We start from the raw sequence: 18,137 nt of genomic DNA on the forward strand, positions 1-18,137 counted from the left end.
TCAGCCTCCAGGGTGCTGGCACGACAGCTGTGTGCCCCACATCCAGCCGTTGTCCGCTCCTTTTCAGCTGTTCTCTCTCCAGCTGCAGGATGGTCGCCAACACTGGGACAGAGCTCAGGGGACATCTGTCAGATGAAGGAACCGAGGAGTGCATGGGGCACTGACACAGCCTTGGGCTGGAGCAGTTTCCAGGGATGTTGATAACACTAGTTTTCATTTTATTTAATTTTCTGGCTACCTTTTATTTAATATGATAAAGGTACTGAGAGGTTTTTTTTTCCCACTTGCAGGCTTGATGTAAAATTTTCTTTTAAAATAAATGTACTTCATTTGAAGAGAGTATTTAAGGTCTAAAGTGCACTAAGCAGGGAGCAGGGGGATGAGGCCAGGCCCAGGTAGGCGGGAATGGAACGACTGGCTAGGCCGTGGCTGGACATCAGGCTTCCATTGGGCGGATGGGGAAACTGAGGCCCAGCAGGGCAGGTCAAGATCGTCACTGCTGATTCCCCTTTTATTTCCCATCCTGCTGCGTTCATCAGAGGGCGCTCTGTAGGCAGGGTGCCGGGCCGTGCTTCAGAAGGAACAGAAGACAATCGCTTTGTTTAGTTCTTGTGGTGCTGGGTGGACCTGGACCTCCGGCTGAGTACCCCCCCTTCAGCCTCCAACTTCCGGCTTCGGACTTCGGACCTCCTTGGGATGGCGCTGCGTCCCCTGAGCACGGTAGCCTGCAGATGATAGGAGCTCAGCACACCCTTCCAGGGCCGGCGCCAGGACAGCGTTCCTGGGAGACCTGGAAGCCCACATCCGGCCAGGAGAGCATGGGGCCCGAGCATGGGGTGCGGGGAGGAGGCAGGAACCCCGGTTGGGACACAGCAGGGGGTGAGGGGACTCGGGTGCCCTGGGGACCCGGGAGACCTCTGGCCTGGGGAGCAGGGGTCACACAGGAGGCACAACAGCACCTTCTTCTGGGCCTCAGGGCCCCGGGCTGCTCTAGCTTGAGGTAGGGCCCAGAGGAGGGAAGTGGGGGCGTCCTTGAAGCCAGGGGAGCCCCACTCTAGCAGAAGCCGTGGCTGGGACCCCCCGGCTGAGGAAAGCAGAGCCCAGTGTCTGGCTCCAGTCTTCTCCGCTCCTCCCGGGGGCTGGGGTCGCCTCCTCTGCTGAGCCAGACTTTGCCTGGGGTGAGTTGTGCCTGAGTGCAGCTGGCCTTGATCCTGAGCCTGTTTCCCCTTCTGCAGATGGGGAGGACGGCTCACCCCAGCGCATCTCACTGGGGCCTGAGTTCAAACAAGTCATCCCAGCTCTCAGGAGGCTGAGACAGGAGGGTCACCACGAGTTTGAGGCAAGCCTGGACTACATAGTGAGCCTAAATCCCTAGCCAGCTGGCGAAGGCAGAAGACAAGCCCAATCTCATTGACCTCTAGGGCTCAGGCCCGTTTCCCTGTCACCCAGGGCCCCCGTGCTCCGTAAAAGGGACAGCTGCAATGGCAGGTGAGCTGACTGCTCGCAGGCCGCCCCTCCCCCGCACGCGCCCGGCCTCTGCCGAGCTCCGCCTTCTAAGAGCGGGAGTCTGGAGGCCCTGGAGCCGAAGCACTGGGGCGCGGGGCGCGCAGAGGTGTGTTTTGAAATCTGCTTCCTTTTGGCTACGCTTGAACTTCCAAGCAGCGGAGTCTGACTGACAGGCAGGCAGACAGCGCCGCTCCCCGTGGGGCTGGGGCCGAGATGAGGGATGGGGGCTCGGCCTCCGGCTCCCCCCTCCTGTGCTCAGGCCGGCAAGGGGCTGGGCTGGGTCCTTGCGCCTGCTCAATGGAGGTCTGGAGTCAGCGACAGAAAAGCCCCGGAACCGCAGGCGGGGTTGTGCAGGAAGCACCTCGAGGGAAACTGGCCTCAGCGCGAGGTCACCGCGTCTCCACCAGTGTTATTCGTGGAACAGCGATGGAATGAGATGCGTTCAGCTCCACAAAAAGCTTCGTGTGCCGCACTCGCCTGGCGCATGCTCTGTATGCGTCAGCAAATAATGCAATTGTTGAGCCCCATTCTTGTTTGTTCTTTGAGACAGGACTGGAACTTGCAGTGATCCTCCTGCCTCGGCCTCCTGGGTGCTGAGATTACAGGCATGAGCCACCATTCCCAACTTTAGGGCCACTCCGGCCAAACTTCCTTTGCCTGGTTCCTCTGCCAGCTGCTTCTTGTCTGCCTGGGCACTCAGAACAGCTGGTTGGCAGGCAGCAGGCAGCAACGGGCACGCCCGCCCCCTCAGCTTTGGCCGCCTCTCAGGTAGTGGCTAGGTCACCTTGTGGTCCAGCTCCTGAAGGCAGCCCTGTGCCAGCTGCAGCTCGGGTGCCCCCACCCACTGCTCCTGAGTATCGCAGCCACTGCTGTCCCCAGAAGGCCCTGCAGCATCTCCAGAACCTGAGAAGCTCCCTGGATTAATGAAGCTGGGTGTAGTGGCCCATGCCTTTTATTCCAGCACTGGAGAGGCTGAGGCAGGAAGATTGCTGTGAGTTTGAGGCCAGCCTGGGCTACAAAGTGAGCTCAAGGCAGCCTGAACTGCACAGTGAAACCTTGTCTCAAAAAGACAAAAATAAATTAATTAATAAATTAATTAAAATTAAAATTAAAACAAAACTCCCTCTGTGAAAATCCTTGGGCTGAGCTTCAGTTTCCTGGCCAGGCTTAATGCATGGTGGCACCAGCATTCAAGAGGCTGAGGCAAGAGGGTCACTTACAGTTCAAGGACAGCCTGAGGAAGCTCAGGACCAGCAGGCCTTCGAGGACAGGAAGTCAGCAAGGGCAGCTTGTCCCAAGCTACCATGCAGTGCTGTGACTGACCCGGCTCTCTGTCCACAGCTGATGTCTTGAAGCCTACAGAAGCCCCGTTACTCCCCCGGGCCACTGAGGTCACCTCGCCCTGGTGTGGATCCCAGAGCAGCCTCTGCCTCTAAATTCTGCAAGTCACCATCCATCTGTCCCCACCCCAGTGTCCCTGGACTGGAGTTGCAGCCTCAGAACCCTGAGCCATCTCTGGGACAACCCCTTCCCAGGGCTTTGCCTCTGAAGCCTGCTGTTCCTGAGGATGATCTCGGGGCGCCCTGCCTAGCATGTGCTGAGCTCAAGGGTGCTGGGGACATAGGGTGGGCTGGGCAGGAAGGGGAGCAGGGCTACAGCTCCGGGACATCTGGGCTGGGGGAAGGAGTGAAATATTCCTGTGGGTGGTAATGGGAGGGGACCTGGCTGGGGATGGCCGGGGGTGGGGACACCTCCATGCACAGATGGGACATGGCGGGAGAGGATGGACATTTGTGTCTACCTCCCTAGTGCCGAGGTCACAGAGGTCACAAGCTCCAGCAGGCAGCAGTCATGAAGCCCCCAGAAAGGGTCAGGGTGACCAGGTGAGCCCCAGGAGTCACCCCCTTTACAGAGGAGAAAACTGAGGGTTGGGGCTTAAAACCCAGCCAGATCCTACAGCTGGGCCAGATCCCTGGCTGTGGATCTGGAGCTGCTTTGGTGCCACAACAGCCTGCTTTGAGAGTGGCCACTTTTGACTGTCCTTATAGGGACAGCAGCAGAGACCCTGTGTCCTCAACATCCTGGGTTCTGCAACACTTCCACCTCTGTTCTCCTTTCCTGCCCCAGTGTGGGTGGGGTGCAACCAGTCTGAACCCAGGCTGGGCTGGGTCTCCCTATGTTGTCTCCCTATGAAGCCCCTGCACTTCCTTTCTGTAGAACTCATTCACTCACTCATTCAATCATGACTCATTCATTCAGTTCCTGATCCATTCACTCTCCTATTCATTCACTTGCTCACTCATTCATTCATTCACTCAAGTGGTCACTAATTCAGTCATTCATTCACTCACTGCTTCATTCACTATGCACTCATTCATTCACTCACTCACTCACTCACTCACTCACTCACTCACTCACTCACTCACAAAATACTCACTGAGTACTTGCCACTGGCCAGCTGCCGGGGATAGAGCACAGTGTCCCCGAGTCACAAGCCAGACTCAACAATGCAGGACTTCACCTAAATACACTTACTGCCTCTTAGGGTGGCTTCTCACTTGATGACTTTATTATTCTCCCAAGTTCTGACATTTGTCCTTCCTACCAGGCTCTTGCTCTGTGAGAACAGACTATTTGCCTGTTTTATCAGTCAGGGTTTAACTAGAGGAACAGACAGATACATTGCAAGGAACAGAGAGATCACAAGATGTACAAATGTACTGCGGAGCTAATTTAGCTAAGCCTTTAACTTCTCAAGTTGACACAATGTAGCACCACTGCACCCTCTTGTCCCCAGCTATTCCAGTGCCTAGAGCCGCCCACACAGGAGGTGCTCAGTGCCCTCTAGGAAGAGATGGGATGGGGGTGAATGCTCTTCAGGCTACAGTGTGAGTGGGGCTCCTGCCCAGCAGAACTGTAGATGCATAGGTTTCCCCAGGGGCCCGGGGACGGGGAGCGGGGCTGATCCTTGGGAACAGATGCTGAGAACATCTTGGACCCCAGGAGACCCCAGTGGGTCTGAACAGGAAGGAAAATGTGCAGGCCACTCCTGCCCAGCACCAAGGGACAGCGGAGGGCACGACAACTCGGGGATGCTAGCCAGGGCGTAGATGTAGGCTTGGAGGCTCCTGCCTGGAGCTGATTCCAGGCCTGTATCCCGAGTCTCTGAGCATCAATCTTCCTGTCTGTAAAATGAAGAAACAGAAATGGGCAAATTCTGAGATGCCTGGCACAGTCCGTGGCGTACAGCAGCTCACTCAGAGAACAGCCGGGTTCTCAGCAGGGAGTGAAGGCTGGAGGGTAGGGGTGGGCGGGGCTCCCTGGCTCCTGCTTCTGTGGCTGTCAAATTCGCGGCTCATTGGGGACAGACTCAGTGGCTGTGGCAGAGACCCACGAGTACCAGGAGGAGACCCAGACTGCCGACTGGAGCAAGAGGATCCCAGGCAGCTGTAGGCCCCAAGGTCAAGGCCACTGGCGCTCCAGGTCGGCAGGGAGCTGCGTGGGCAGAGTTGAGGAAGATGGAGTGAGGGGTCCAGTGGGGGTAGTAACCTCCCTCCCTCCCTCCCTCCCTCTCTCTCTTCCTCCCTCTACTCTTCCCTCCCTCCCAGACCTGGCCTCTGCTGCCCTCCAGACCCCTAACAAACCCGTAAATCCCCAGCAGGACCGCAGGCGGGCGTGGCTGCACAAGTCCCAGTGGTGGCTGGGGGCGGCCTCTCCGGCTGGAGGGGACCAAGTCCAACACCCCATCGCTCATCACCAGGGCCTGCCACCCCCACCGGGCCACAGCCCATCCATCTTGGCTAGCCGGGGACTTTCAAGTGGAGCCCAGGCCCCTCTGCTTAGTGTTAAGATGAGCCCGGCTCACGCCAACTGTTCTTATTTATTTCTTGGGCGCTCCCCCTGCGACCATCACTCTGCGGGGCAGAATACCGCGTCCTCCCCCAACTTCCTCTCCCGCCCCCACCTGGCAGGGCAGGGAGGAGGCCAAGCCTGCGAAGGGACACAGTCATCACTGGGCTCTCTTGAAGGCTCTGTCACCATGGAAACTGAGGCCCAGCAAGGCACCCCGCCCGCCCATAATGTCCTGGCCGTGGGACTCTGGTGCAGGAAGAAGCCGTTCCCCGCAGACACATCTTTCGCGGGAGGCCTCTGAGGTCACTGCATCACTTCCTTGGATGCTCTTGGAGATCAAGCCCTGCCCACTGTCCTGGGCTCTACCAGAAGCCCCTGGGTGAGGCCCATCAAGGGTTCCCCACTCAGACTGGGAAGGAAACCAAGGGGTGGCTTTCGGGGGTATCAGAGACTGCAGTCTGGGTCACCCACCCCAGTTCACATTTGAAGACACAGCCCCCAGTGTGAAGGCAGTAGGAGGCGAGACCATGGAAGGGGACAGTTAGATGAGGTCTGGAGGGCTGAACTCCATCCCGGAATCAGCATCTTTACAGGCAAAGCGGAGCTGGGACTCCCAGCACCAAGGACAGCCCTGTTCCTCAGCTTCTGCCTGGCGAACCTGAAGCCCTAAAGGCAAGACCTGGAGCCCCACAGAAGACCAGGTGCAGGCAGACAGGGCCTCTGAGAAGGTGGGGGGGGACAGTCATTTGAGGTCCCCTTGTCTCGCCATGCAGGGGTCCCGCCAACATCCTGTACCTGTCCCTCGCCTGTCTGGGAGTTGAGAGAGAGGGGTTGGATGGTCGGTCTTCTGGCTGCAGCCTGGGGGCTGACCTCCCAGTGACTGGACAGGGGACAGATTTCTGTGTCCCTTTTCTTACCTGGAGCAGTGCAGCTCCTACCACTCAGAGCCAAGAGAGGCTCTCAAGGCTGCCTCTTTTCCAAATGAGGCATTGAGAAGGAAAGGGACCCACCCAGGGCCACACAGGAGATGCTCCGCAGTGCCAGGGAGCAGCAGGCTGCCTGACCCCTGCAGGGGTCACCGTGCCACCAGGCTGTGGGCCACGGAGACTGGCTGGTCAGTGACTGAAGAACAGGAAGCCTCAGCCCTTCACTCCCTCCAGACCCCTAAGCTGTGCCCTGGCCAGGTCCTGGGGCGTCAGGCATCTCAACCCTTCCCTGTCCCCTCAGAAAGCAGGTAGGACCCTCCCTGCCACACCCAAGTTGTGTGGGGTTAAACAGCCACTCAGGGCTTGGCCTGGCCTCAGCTCGGTGGTGCTTCAGGGCTGCCGTAGTTCTTTCTTCTCCCCCCAACCCTTTTCTTAAAGAAACACATGTCACTTGCTATAACTCACGTGCTTATTATAATCATGACCATATGCTTAATGGGATGTAATCAAACCGCTGCTAACCTGGGCCTGCTTGCGAACCCCCCACCCCAGATGCCCCCAGATGTGTTCATAGCAGCCCTGACCCTGGGAAGGCTGGGGGCACAGCCGCTCACTTTGTGTTCGTTTCTCTGTCCATCTTTCCACCCATTCACTCCTTTTAATTTTTGGTTTCATGAGACAGGGTCTCACTGTGTAGTTCAAAGCCTGGTCTTGAACTCCCTGCGATCCTCCTGCCTCAGCCTCCTGAGCAATGGAGTTATCGTGGGTCTGCCCCACTGTGCCTAGCTCCATCTATCCACCTTACTGGGTGCCTGCTGTGTTCCAGGCAGCAGGAATGGTGCAGGCAGACGACACCTCTGTGCTGGCGGGCAAGGTAGATGGCAGACATCTGGGGAATTAAGCAGGGTATGCCAGCTCGTTAACTCGGAGTCCAAAGTACCAAAGTACAGGAAGACCATGGCAGGGTTGCTGCCCTTGGGTGATGGGCTGTGTCCGTGCTTGGCCACCCATGAACCCCAAGAGCAAAAATGGGAATGAGTGAATGGACCACGGATGGAGATCAGAAAACAGAAGATGCTGCTGCCCAAGTATCTGCTACAGGAGGACCCACAGAGGCAGGGGCAGAAACTCCCAGGCCCTCCACTCCCTTTTATTTCTCAATCATGAAAGTAAGAGATTCCATTTTCTGGTGTTGTTTTATACCCAAAATGATAGCCGAGAAGGTGGTGCGTGAGTGGAATTTAGAGAGAACCATCGGTACAGCAGGGCATGCTGAGTGATTTCATTGCAAGTGAGGGAGGCCCAGTCAAGGTGGGGAGCCCTTGCCTGGGCCCACTTTGCTGACCCCCTGAGAGACAGACAGACAGACAGACAGACAGACAGACAGACAGAGACAGAGAGACAGAGACAGAGACAGAGAGGCAGACAGAGAGACCAAGGGAGAGACAGAGACAGAGGGAGAAAGACATAGACACAGAGACAGAGGGAGAGAAACAGAGAGATGGAGAGATAGAGACAGAGAGACAGATGGAAAGAGAAAGAGACAGATGGAGAAGGGGACAAAGAGCTTCCTTCTCTCGCAGGACTCCCCCCAGTGACCACATTTGACCTTGATGACTTCCTAAAAGCCCCACTACAAGCACAGTCACACTGGCCCTGGCTTCCATGTGGGGTATGGGGAGCTGTAGCCCCACTCTGAGGTCAGGAAAGTGAGGCACAGAAGGGAGATGGTGCCTGGGTGGTGAGGTGCCCATCCACTCCTGCCCACCCTTCTGGCCTGCTCTCTCCTTCTGGATTGTCCCTAATATCTCCTGCGGTCTGAACCTTAGTAACTTCCTGTCTCCCTCAGAATTTATCTGAAGTCCCGCTCACAGCCCCTGTCCTGTCTGCACTCCTGTCCCCCGTCACCTGCCACCCGAACCTTCTCCTCCTTGTGTGGACGCCACCCGCATCAACCCCAGGGCCTTGGCACCCACTGCCATCTCTCCCTGGTGTGCTCCCTCCCTCTGTCCTCACCTAGGGATGCCTCTGAAGAGAAATCTCCCTGACCCCACGACTGAAAACAGCTCCCCCTTTTTTGTCTCCATTCGTTGTAGGATGTGCTTTTCCACAGCAAGCATCACAGTGTGACATCGCGTTTGCTTGCTTGTTCACTTGTAACGTCAGCACCCTTGTGCTGAAGTGCAAGCACAAAGAGGGAGGAGGATTTGTGGCCCATGAAGTTCCTGGACCTAGTAGGTGCTCATGAAATGTGCGTACGGCTAAAAGGCAGGCTTGCCACTTAATAAGTGAAGGGAAGGATTTGTGTGGAGGGAGGGAGAGAGGAAGGCAGGGGCCAGACCACAGGGATCGGGGCTTGGGAAGAAGTTTCCTTTATTGCAGCAGGGAGCTAAGGAACAGTTTAACATGACTTGGTTTATGTTTAGACAGTAGCTACTCTTAATGTACTAGGGGACCATAAGTGCATAGGTTTTTGTTGTTGTTTGTTTGTTTTTGACTCTAGAACTGGGGAAAATCCAATCCTATAGGAGATCCGGCCTTAAGATTGGGAAGATCCAATCTTACAGGATTAGGGGGAAATCAGTCATTCCCACCTCCCCCCATGATCCCTGAACCCCCTGCATCCCTCAGATGGATTGTGGTTAGAAAATACCATGCATAGAGTACACACAAGGCAGGAGGGGTGAGCGCCTGGCTGCCTGTACGCCCTTGGCGCATTTTATATCTGTTCCCTGCGTGTCTTCTCCGCTCCCGAGTGTGTGAGAAGACAGCCCGGCTGTGATTTATGCCACAGACAGAGAGGTAATGAATTGGAGACATAAAAGCTAAGCACGGTCCCCCGGGGTTGACAGGCTCTGGACAGGGCCTTGGAGGGTGCCCGTGGCAGAGCTGACAGCCGGTGTCCGTGACCGATGCGGCTCTGGCTGCTGAGCGGGGGCCCAGGCACTTGGGGATGGTGAGTGGAAGAGCTGGTGGGGCTCAGGAGGCTGGAAAACACTGGGCTGGTAGGGGGAGGAGCTTAAGGCAGGTCTGAGCAGGGGTTCCCAGCATGTGCAGGCCCTGCAAGGCCCCCAGCAGTGGGAGGACCAGCCCGAGCTGGAGCCACAGACAGAGAATGCCAAAATGAAGGAAATGACTTCAGCAGGATGGAAAGATGGAAGACAGAGTGATGGCCTTGTTCACAGCCAGCAGAGCCCTCCCCAGCCATGCACAGGGTGCTGCCGTCCAAGCAGGACACACCAGGGAAGAGGGGCAGGACAGCCTTCCACTGATGCGCAAGCTGGACAGGTTGTAGCTCAGTGCACAGGCCCTGGGTTCAATCCCCAGTACTGGAGAGAGAGAGAGAGAGAGAGAGAGAGAGAGAGAGAGAGAGAGAGGGGAGGGGAAGGGAAGGGAGAGAGAGGACAGGAGAGGAGACGACAAGAGGACATTAGAAGAGAGGACAGGAGAGGAGAGGAGAGGAGAGGAGAGGAGAGGAGAGAGGCTGATGTGTTAAAATGAAAATGTTGGTGTGCTACGGCCTGAATCCAGCTCCCAGCACTGTTTGTGACATCAAACGTGAGGGCCACACAGGTCTCATCCCCACTACAATGCGGTGCATAACAGCCGTCTCTTGGCAGCTTGTTGGAGACAGGTGCTGAGCTAGGGATGCAGAGGGGACAAACATGAGCCTGTCTCAGTCACTTTTTCCTCATTGCTGGGACAAAAGACCTGACACCCAAAACTAAGGAAGGAAAGGTTTATTTAGCTCACAGTTAGTGGAGGATTCAGTCCATTCCTGGCTGGCTCCAAGGCAGAAGGGCACATGGCAGAGGGCAGCATTCATGGCGGCAGAAAACAGCAAAGAGCAAAGGGAGGAGCAGCAGCTGCGGCAGCAAGCGAGCCTCTCTCCCTTCCTTATATTGTGTGCAGTTTACTTACCTCCGGGCAGGTGTAGCACTCACACTCATAATCCCAACATTGGATCATGAATTAACCACAAACTCTAGGAGCCACCTTAATGACTGCACTAGGCTTTGGGGGGACATCTAGACACAAACCATAACAGGGCCCAGTGTTCAAATGCTGACTGGACAGACCCTGGGCACTAAGGTTTGGAGGCCCGAGTGTCAGTGGCCATGGCATCTGAGGGGCCTGGCAAGACCTAAGAAGCAGGGAACGTTGGCAGAGTCATCGGGAGACAGGGATTGTGTGAGGCCCTCATGCAACCCACCTGAAAGGCACCAGCCAGCACCCCTGGGCCCAGCACATGACCGCAACTGTCCCTGGGACCCTTAGTCAGTGGTACTTGTTTCCCTGCTACTTTCAGCAAGCCAGTGAGAGACTAACACTGGCTACTCTACCCTGTGTGCATGAGGGGCCAATCTCATGGAAAATGGTTTTGGGCGTAGAGTCTCTCACGAGATGCACAGTGGGGGTCCTGCGCCTGCACAGATCGCAGGGGGCCCGATCTCCTACTTTATCAATCTGGATGGTGCTCCAGGCCAAGGGCAAGAGATGTCCTGCAGCCCAGAACTGATGAGACCTCTGCGGCCAGCTCTGTCTCCCACTGGGAAGGAGGGATTCCAGATGTCTAGGGGGTCTGGCTGCCAACAGGAGAGCCAAGGGGTGGGTGCAAAGTATTCTGGTTTCACCACGGCCTTTCTCAGAAGGAGAGACTAAGGCAGGCCCAGAGTGGGAACCACATGCCCCATGTCTCTGGATCTGGAAGAATCCACAGAGGGGTCTCCTGACTTCGGGTCCCTGCATCCCCTGCTTTCTTCCAGCCTTGCAGAACCTCCACTCCACCCGGCTCCTGCTCTCTTTCCTTCTCACTCCTCCCTCAACCTTCCTGTCTTCTTCCCTCCCCCACCTGGCTTCTGGGAGTCCAGGTCTGGCCCTGCCCCTGCAGCTGGGCAGCAGTACATCTTGAAGCCAGGGGACCTCCTTAAGGAGTGCTGAGTCTCATCACACCATGGGCAGCCCACACGACGGGGTCCCCACGCCCCTTGGGCCCCCACTGCCTCTCAGATGTCCCAGCCTACACTGGCACAAGGCAGGGGTGTGGGGACAGTGGGGGAGGCTAAACTTACCCCCTACACCAGCTCTCCCTGGGCACCCACGCATGCCAGAAGCAGAAGCCGTTGGCTGTCATGATCCATGCCTGGCCCCGAGGAGCCAGTGCCCTGCTGGACTTACCATGACATGAGTGATAAATCACAACTGTGACAACTGTCTCCCATGAAATGCAGAGTGCTGTCTTCCACCTCTGTTGCAGTGTTTGATCGGGTAAGAGAGAAGATGGCGTGTGCAAAGGCCCCACGGCAGGAAGGCGTACACCTTGGCCGGTGGGCAGGAAATGGCAAGGAAGAGGCGGGGTAAGAGCCTGCACTCTGAGGGGCCCGCTCGTGGACTCGGGACTCCATCATTTTTTATCTGGAAAGCCACTGGAGCTTCCCAGCAGACACCAACGACTTTCAGGCTGATGTCAGATCTCCAGCAGCGATGGACCACACCATGGGTCAGCACCTGTGGTCTGGGGGACGGGCGCCGTGGGGGCAAGCAATGAGCTTGCTGTCAGAGGTGGGGTTGGGTGGTGGCAGCAGTGGGGTGTGGGCGGGCTTGTCTAGATGTGACCTTGCTTCCTTGCAGGCAGCTGACAGGGCTGCTGGTCTCCAACCCCGTGTTTAGTCTCTTCCTCTTGTTGAGCACATTGCCCCCGGGTTCTAGGCTGGGTGCACAGCCACCTGGAGCACAGAACACATTTCCCAGCATTCCTGTCAGCAAGCGATGAGCAGAGATGCTGTCCTCAACTACTCGCTTTGCTCCAGAAGGGAGAACGGCTGCATTTCCTTTTCTCCTTTAGATAACAGAACGATGTCCAGAGCTTGAGCAGCCATCTTGGACCACGCAGAATCAGCCACATGCTGTGGCTGTGGACTAGGTACAACCAATGCTGGGACATCTGACTCCTGGCTGCTGGCACTCTCTTTCTCATTTCGTGCAGCTGAGTGGCTTTTCTGTCCCTCTGTTGCTCCACACTTATGTACCTTGCTGTTCCTGTTGCCTGAAGTGTGCTCCTCTATGTCTTCCCATTTGGCTCAACTTGAGCATCCCCCGGGGAGAAGCCATCCCTGCCCGCTCCCGCGCGCAGGCCCTACCTGGACATTCTCTCCTAGCCTGCCAGTGCCTTTCCTTTCTGCACACAGGCCCTTCTCTCCTGCCTCTCAGGAGTGTGTGTTGGGTATTTGGCTGCCTGCTCCTGCCAGGCCACAGCTCTATGGGTGGAGAGCCTTGTGTTTCCTTTCTTTCTTTCTTTCTTTCTTTTTTTTTTTTTTTTTTTTTTTTTTTTTTTTGCGGTACCGGGTTGAACTCAGGACCCTGCACTTGCCAGGCAAGCGCTTATTCTACTGAGCCATCTCCCCAGCCCAAGCCCTGTGTTTTCATCTCCCAAGACAAACAGACACTGACCCGATGCTACAAGCTTGAGCCACAGTTGGGGACTAATTTGGTGTGAGATGTAGAGCCACCTTCTGCTTTTGCCAAGACAGTGAAAGCTGGCAATGACACATGCTTGTGCAAGGTCACCTGTCAGGTGAAGGCAGCTTTGGGCTGCGGGGCTAGGGCTCCCGGCCCAGCCCAGCCCTGTCCCCTGCCCCATCTCACCAGGAGCTGCAGCAGAGCCACCCGGAGCTCTGTGTTGGTCCTGCAGGATGAGAACCTGTGACCCTCTACCACCCTCTGGACTTACCTCGCTCTGGTTGTCACAGGACACTACTGAGGGCAGATCTGCGGTTCTCTGGGGTCCCCTCCTTCACCTGGGCCCACATCATCCTGAGTGTCCTGCCGGAGAGGGGGAAGGGAAGGCAGTCGCCACATCTGGAAGTAAGAGCCTAAAGCCCAGCTTGGTGCTGAGAGCACTTTATTGACAGGAGATGAAAGTCCCCGTGGCAGTAACTCTCTGCACGCCCGTTTGCACTGTTTTATGAGGTGCGATGCACTCCAGTCCTGTGTGATAAGCCGACCTGGTCTCTGCCAGCCCAGCCCTCCCCAACCCCTACAGCCCCTCTCCTGGGCCTGGGTCACACTGAGCCTGCAGTCCTGTCCTCGGTGGAGGGGTGAGGCACCTGCTGCGCCAGAAAGCCTCCTTCCTAGGCCTCCTGCTCCAGCCTTGCCCCATCAACGGGCCTCACAGCAGCCAGAAAGACCCCAAGGTGTCCTCTGCTCTGGCCTGTGGTCAGAGGTCTAGGGAGAAAGGCTACCTGGGGTATGAGGTAAGTAGAGGCAATGGCAGGAAGAGGGAGTGACAGGAGCAGAAGAGGAGGCTGGGGCCCAGGGCTGCGCTGGTGGGAGGAAGCTGAGGCTCAGTCCCAGACCTACTGGGAAAGACCCAGCCCCTTGGGGCAGCAGTTTATTCTGTGGCCATTGTCTGTCACTGGCAAGATGCCTGAGGCACACCCCCTGAGAGAGGATGGACTTGGCTCACGGCTGCAGAGGGCCTGGTTCATGGTAGATTGCTCTGAAGAAGAAGCCTCCTGCCAGATGGGCACAGTTAGGTGGAGCTGTGCAGGTCATGATGGCTGGAATGCAGAGAGAGGCAAAGAGCCCAAGAGGAAGGAGCCAAGAGCCTTGCAAGTCTGTCTCTGACTCAAACTGACCCTCCTGCTCCTCGCACTTGTGAGACAGTTGTCCCCCTCGACCTCCTGACTGCACTGAACTGGTTGGCCCCTCCACGCTGCACGCGGCTTTGCTCAGCTCAGAGCATGTCACCCGAATCCACACACTGAGGCCCCACCCTGGTGCAGTGGCCAGGGTCCTCTCACTCACCTGTGAGGCTGCAGCAGGAAGGTGTCAACCACAAGATGAGGTGTGGGTCTCTGTAGACACCAGGCCTGTGAGGACTGGATCGTGGGCGTCATCGTCTGGGCTCCAGAGATGCAAGACACGGATGGCCATTGTCTAGGGTTCTGGTGTGTGGCCCACTTGTCACAGCAGCCCCGGCTGGTGAGGACAGACCCTCATTCTGCCCTGTCAGTGGCCAGGACAGGCCCGGGGGAGGACAGGGTTTGGGGCATTGCTCTGCTGTCTGCCCAGGTCACAGGGTGTGCGTTTGCGCTGTCTCTGTCTCTGTCTCTGTCTCTGTCTCTGTCTCTGTCTCTGTCTGTCTGTCTGTCTCTCTCTCTCTCTCTCTCTCTCTCTCTCTCTCTCTCTCTGTTCCTGTCTCTCTGTGAAGGGTTGTGCATTAAGGGGAGTGTGGGGGTGTACGCAGAGCTGAACTTTCTGGTGGGAACCAATTAATGTGAAGCTGAATGCCAAGTTTTATAGGCTGTAAACTTGGGTGTGCAAACAGATATAACTTTTCAAAGTTTCCATGATGCTGCTTGCGGTCTCTGTGGGTCCCCTTTGTGCGGGTGCCACAGCACAGTCACTGGGCCCCGTGCAGAGGCAGAGGCGGTAGAGTTCCGGTGCAGGCAGCTGCACATCTATCTCCTCCTCCTGTTGTGGGCAGAGTGGGACCCTGTCTGCTCTTCCTTAGTGGCTGTGACACCCTGGGGACAACAGCAGAGCGCCTCCCAGCTAAAGCCACCTTCACTGCAGGTAGAGGTGGGCAGTGGCAAATGCTAGGGAGCTTTTAGGGGAACAGCCAGATGGGGCTATGACGTCAGTTCCAGACACTTGACTGGCAGCGCTGGCTGAGTTCGCATCCCCAGAGAGCTTTCTGTAAACCTGGACGGGAAAGTTTCCCTGTACTTCTGAAGGTGTGGGGGGCTGAGCAGAGGCAGAAACTTGGGGCTCCCACTCTCAGTGCCAGGCGCCTCGTGAGGCTGGGTGTGGTCAATGTGGGGGCCACTGAAGAGACGGATGAGCTGTGTTGGCGGTTCTGTCACCTGTGTCGGGACTGGTCACAGCCAGATTGTTTGCAAAGGGTTACAACTTTTCTTAACCTTATTGACTGAGCAGTGTTACTTATGAACAGTTTTTAATTGATATTTTTGTTTGAGCCCCAGAGGTGGTATAAAGTCAAAGCCATGGAAATGTGTCCCTGTACGGACATGTCCACATCAGCCAGGACTCAGAGATGCCCCCAGCTGTCCCTCCCATTCCTATGAGCAACAACCATTGCTTTGGGGTAGGGGAAGCTGGTGAACTGGGGTGACTCTGATTTGGCTCTGCTGTTTTGTGGTCTTGGTGGTGCTATTCCACCTGCCAGCCTCAGTTTCTCCTCTGACCCATTGTCTTGGTTACTTTTCTCTCATTGGGACAAAATACCTGGCACCCAAAATTAAGGAAGAAAAGGTTGATTTATTCACTGTTTGTGGAGGTTTCAGTCCATACGCAGCTGGCTCCAAGGCAGGGTGGCACATGGCAGAAGGCAGCAGGGGCAAAAAGGGAGGAGAAGCGGCTGCAGCGGAGAGCAGGCCTCTTTCCTTCCTTACACTGCATCCAGGCTACCCGTGGGTGTAGCACTCACAGCCGTAATCCCAGCAGCACTCACACCCATAATCTCAGCATTGGATCATGAATTGATCACAAATTCTAGAAACTTCCCCATGACTGCATGAGGCTTTGGGGGGCCCCAGACACAAAGCATGACACCAGTGGAGATCCCTGGAGCCTGTGCTTGAGAGCACACCTGTTTCATTTGGATGGTGGCTCTGCACCAGTCCATTTCACAGATGGGAAAAACGAGACCCTGGCCCCCACATCAGAGGCTCAGCTAACACTGGACCATGAGGACTGGGTCAGTGTTAGGTCTTCACACCCAAACTTCTAAACCCTTCTCTCAGCAGCTCCTTTCCTGTTTCCCTCCTCTCTCCTCCTGCTCCCCATCACAGCAGTGCCAGCTGGTGTCCCTGCCTTTCTGGTTCCTTGCATGTGGTAAACCTGCAAAGACTTGAAGAGAGGGTCAAGGCACAGCACGTTCAAAGGCCCAGAGGTTGAAGGAGATTGGCAGGCTGTGTTCTGCCTCGGAGGCTGGTGTGGGCAGTGGGAAGGTGGCGGGGGACAAAGAGCCAAGGAAGGGCTGTGTCTTCCTGGGCTGGTGGGTCACAGTGACCTTTTATGTCATCCCACGCAGGATGATTGCACGGCCTGAATGGGAATTTTCATAATGCAAGTGGGGGAGGAGGTCCGGATGGAGGTGGAGGATCTGGTTGGTTGGCAGTGTGTTCCTCCACCCACCCAGGGTTCATGCCCTTGAAATTCACAGTCTCACCATTCTGGAGGCCATGGGTTCAAGATGCAGGTGTTGGCAGGTTGGTTCCTCCTGAGGCTGGAGGGAGACTGGTCCCATATCCTTCCCGGCTCCCACTGCTGAGCTGACCGTCTCTGGACTTCCTCGGCTTCTACAGGCATCGCCCTGACCTCTGCCTTCATCTCTGTCTGGTTTGAGGGTGGGGTGGGTCGGGTCTCCCTGTGCTGTCCACGTCCAGGATCACCTGGCTCCCTGCCTCTCCCGCCTCCACCACGCGTCCTGTGATACCCTCCCTGTGTGCACACCTCTGCCTGAATGTTCCCTCCTAACAGGCACATCTGCGACGCTAGAGTTGGGGCACTCTGCTCCAGTCTGACCTCCCCTGAACTGATCACATCTGCAACGATCTTATTCCTGAGTAAGGTCCCACCCAGCCTGTGGTCCTGGGGTGCTACCTAGGACTTCACCCTAGGTCCACACATGAGAGAGGCTACTGCCACTGTGAGTGAGCCAAAAGGTGCTTGGAGGAGGGCAAGCTGGGTGCAGGCGGGCAGCAGACCGAAGCCAGACCTTGGTGATGGGTTGGCTCTAGGGTTGTGGCGAGTTGGAGGAGCTCTTTGGCCTCAGATTCCTGCTGGAAGGACTGGGGGTGCAGGATGGGGGCTGGGAAGTGGCTCGGAGTGAGAACCGGGAGTGCAGCTTTGCAGCCGGCCGGCCGAGGGGGACACATATGGCATCTGCCCCCGCCTACCTCGCCGCGCACCTTGTCCTGGCTGCAGGAAGCCGGCCCTAATGAGAGGCAGCTGCGCCGGGCGGCCGGCTCACATTTGTTCTGCTTTCAGCTTCAAAGCGCCGAGAAGTGGCTGTCCAGCCCCGAAGGCCATGGCCATCCATCTTGCGGGCTGCAACGCCAAGAAGCGGGGTCCCCATGGCCAATGCCTGCGCTCCCCTGGGTCAGGAGCTCCTCGCCCTTCCAGCAGAATTTCCTGGCTGTGGCCTCGGATGCTTCCCCCGCTCCCCCGCTCCCCCCCCAGGCTGCCCTGGGCCTGCTTCCCTCCCACACCTGGGTGGGGGAGATGAAAGGGCAGCTCCAGGCCCCACCGCCCATGCCCAGGCCGACCCTGACACAGGTCAAATTTGACTTCACAGTGGACCAGGGAGCCGTTTAGCAAGACGGTAAAAGAATAAGCTATGGCCTTGTCTTACCCAGGCTTCCAAACAGCTGACCTGCAAAACTGAGAGGAAAGGACACCCAGCTTATAGGGGGAGCGGGGAGCGACCCAGGTGCTTCTCAGGAGCTGAATTCTTGATGAGTTGTCACTAGTACTATTATTATCCCTATTTACGGGGTATTCTGCCACATTAAAACACTTAACTTTGGTTTTCTGAGACTGCGTCTTGCTGCATAGCTCAGGCTGGCCTTGAACTTGCAGTAATCCTCCTGCCTCAGCCTCCCGACTGTTGGGATTACAGGTGTGTGCCGTTACTGACAACCATATTAAAATTTTGTATGTAAAATAGTTATGCTAACAAACCAAAGACCCAAGTTTTCCACACTGGTCTGCTGACATTAGCAGGTTAGTGGTTATGGTGCATCACTGCGCGACATGAGCAGAGAATGTGCTTCTCGTACCCAGGCCCTTGCTGGTGGCGGGAGAGCCCATACGGCAGGCAACATT

At 56.6% G+C, this 18,137-nt stretch overlaps 2 long non-coding RNA genes across 2 annotated transcripts; one reads left to right on the forward strand and one right to left on the reverse strand.

Moving 5' to 3' along the window:
• Positions 1-4,264: 4,264 nt before the first annotated feature.
• Positions 4,265-14,282, reverse strand: LOC111815588. The gene is made up of 3 exons (XR_002820265.1): positions 14,091-14,282; positions 13,015-13,106; positions 4,265-4,691 (listed from the first exon to the last, which is right to left on the reverse strand). It is a non-coding gene; the product is annotated as an uncharacterized LOC111815588 (long non-coding RNA).
• Positions 14,283-16,491: 2,209 nt separating this feature from the next.
• On the forward strand, positions 16,492-17,718 carry LOC111815587. Its single transcript, XR_002820264.1, has 3 exons — positions 16,492-16,519; positions 16,791-16,959; positions 17,301-17,718. It is a non-coding gene; the product is annotated as an uncharacterized LOC111815587 (long non-coding RNA).
• The last annotated feature ends 419 nt before the right edge of the window (positions 17,719-18,137 follow it).

This window comes from Octodon degus, unplaced genomic scaffold (genome assembly GCF_000260255.1).
Source record: "Octodon degus isolate 3935 unplaced genomic scaffold, OctDeg1.0 scaffold00018, whole genome shotgun sequence".
Lineage (NCBI taxonomy): Eukaryota > Metazoa > Chordata > Mammalia > Rodentia > Octodontidae > Octodon > Octodon degus.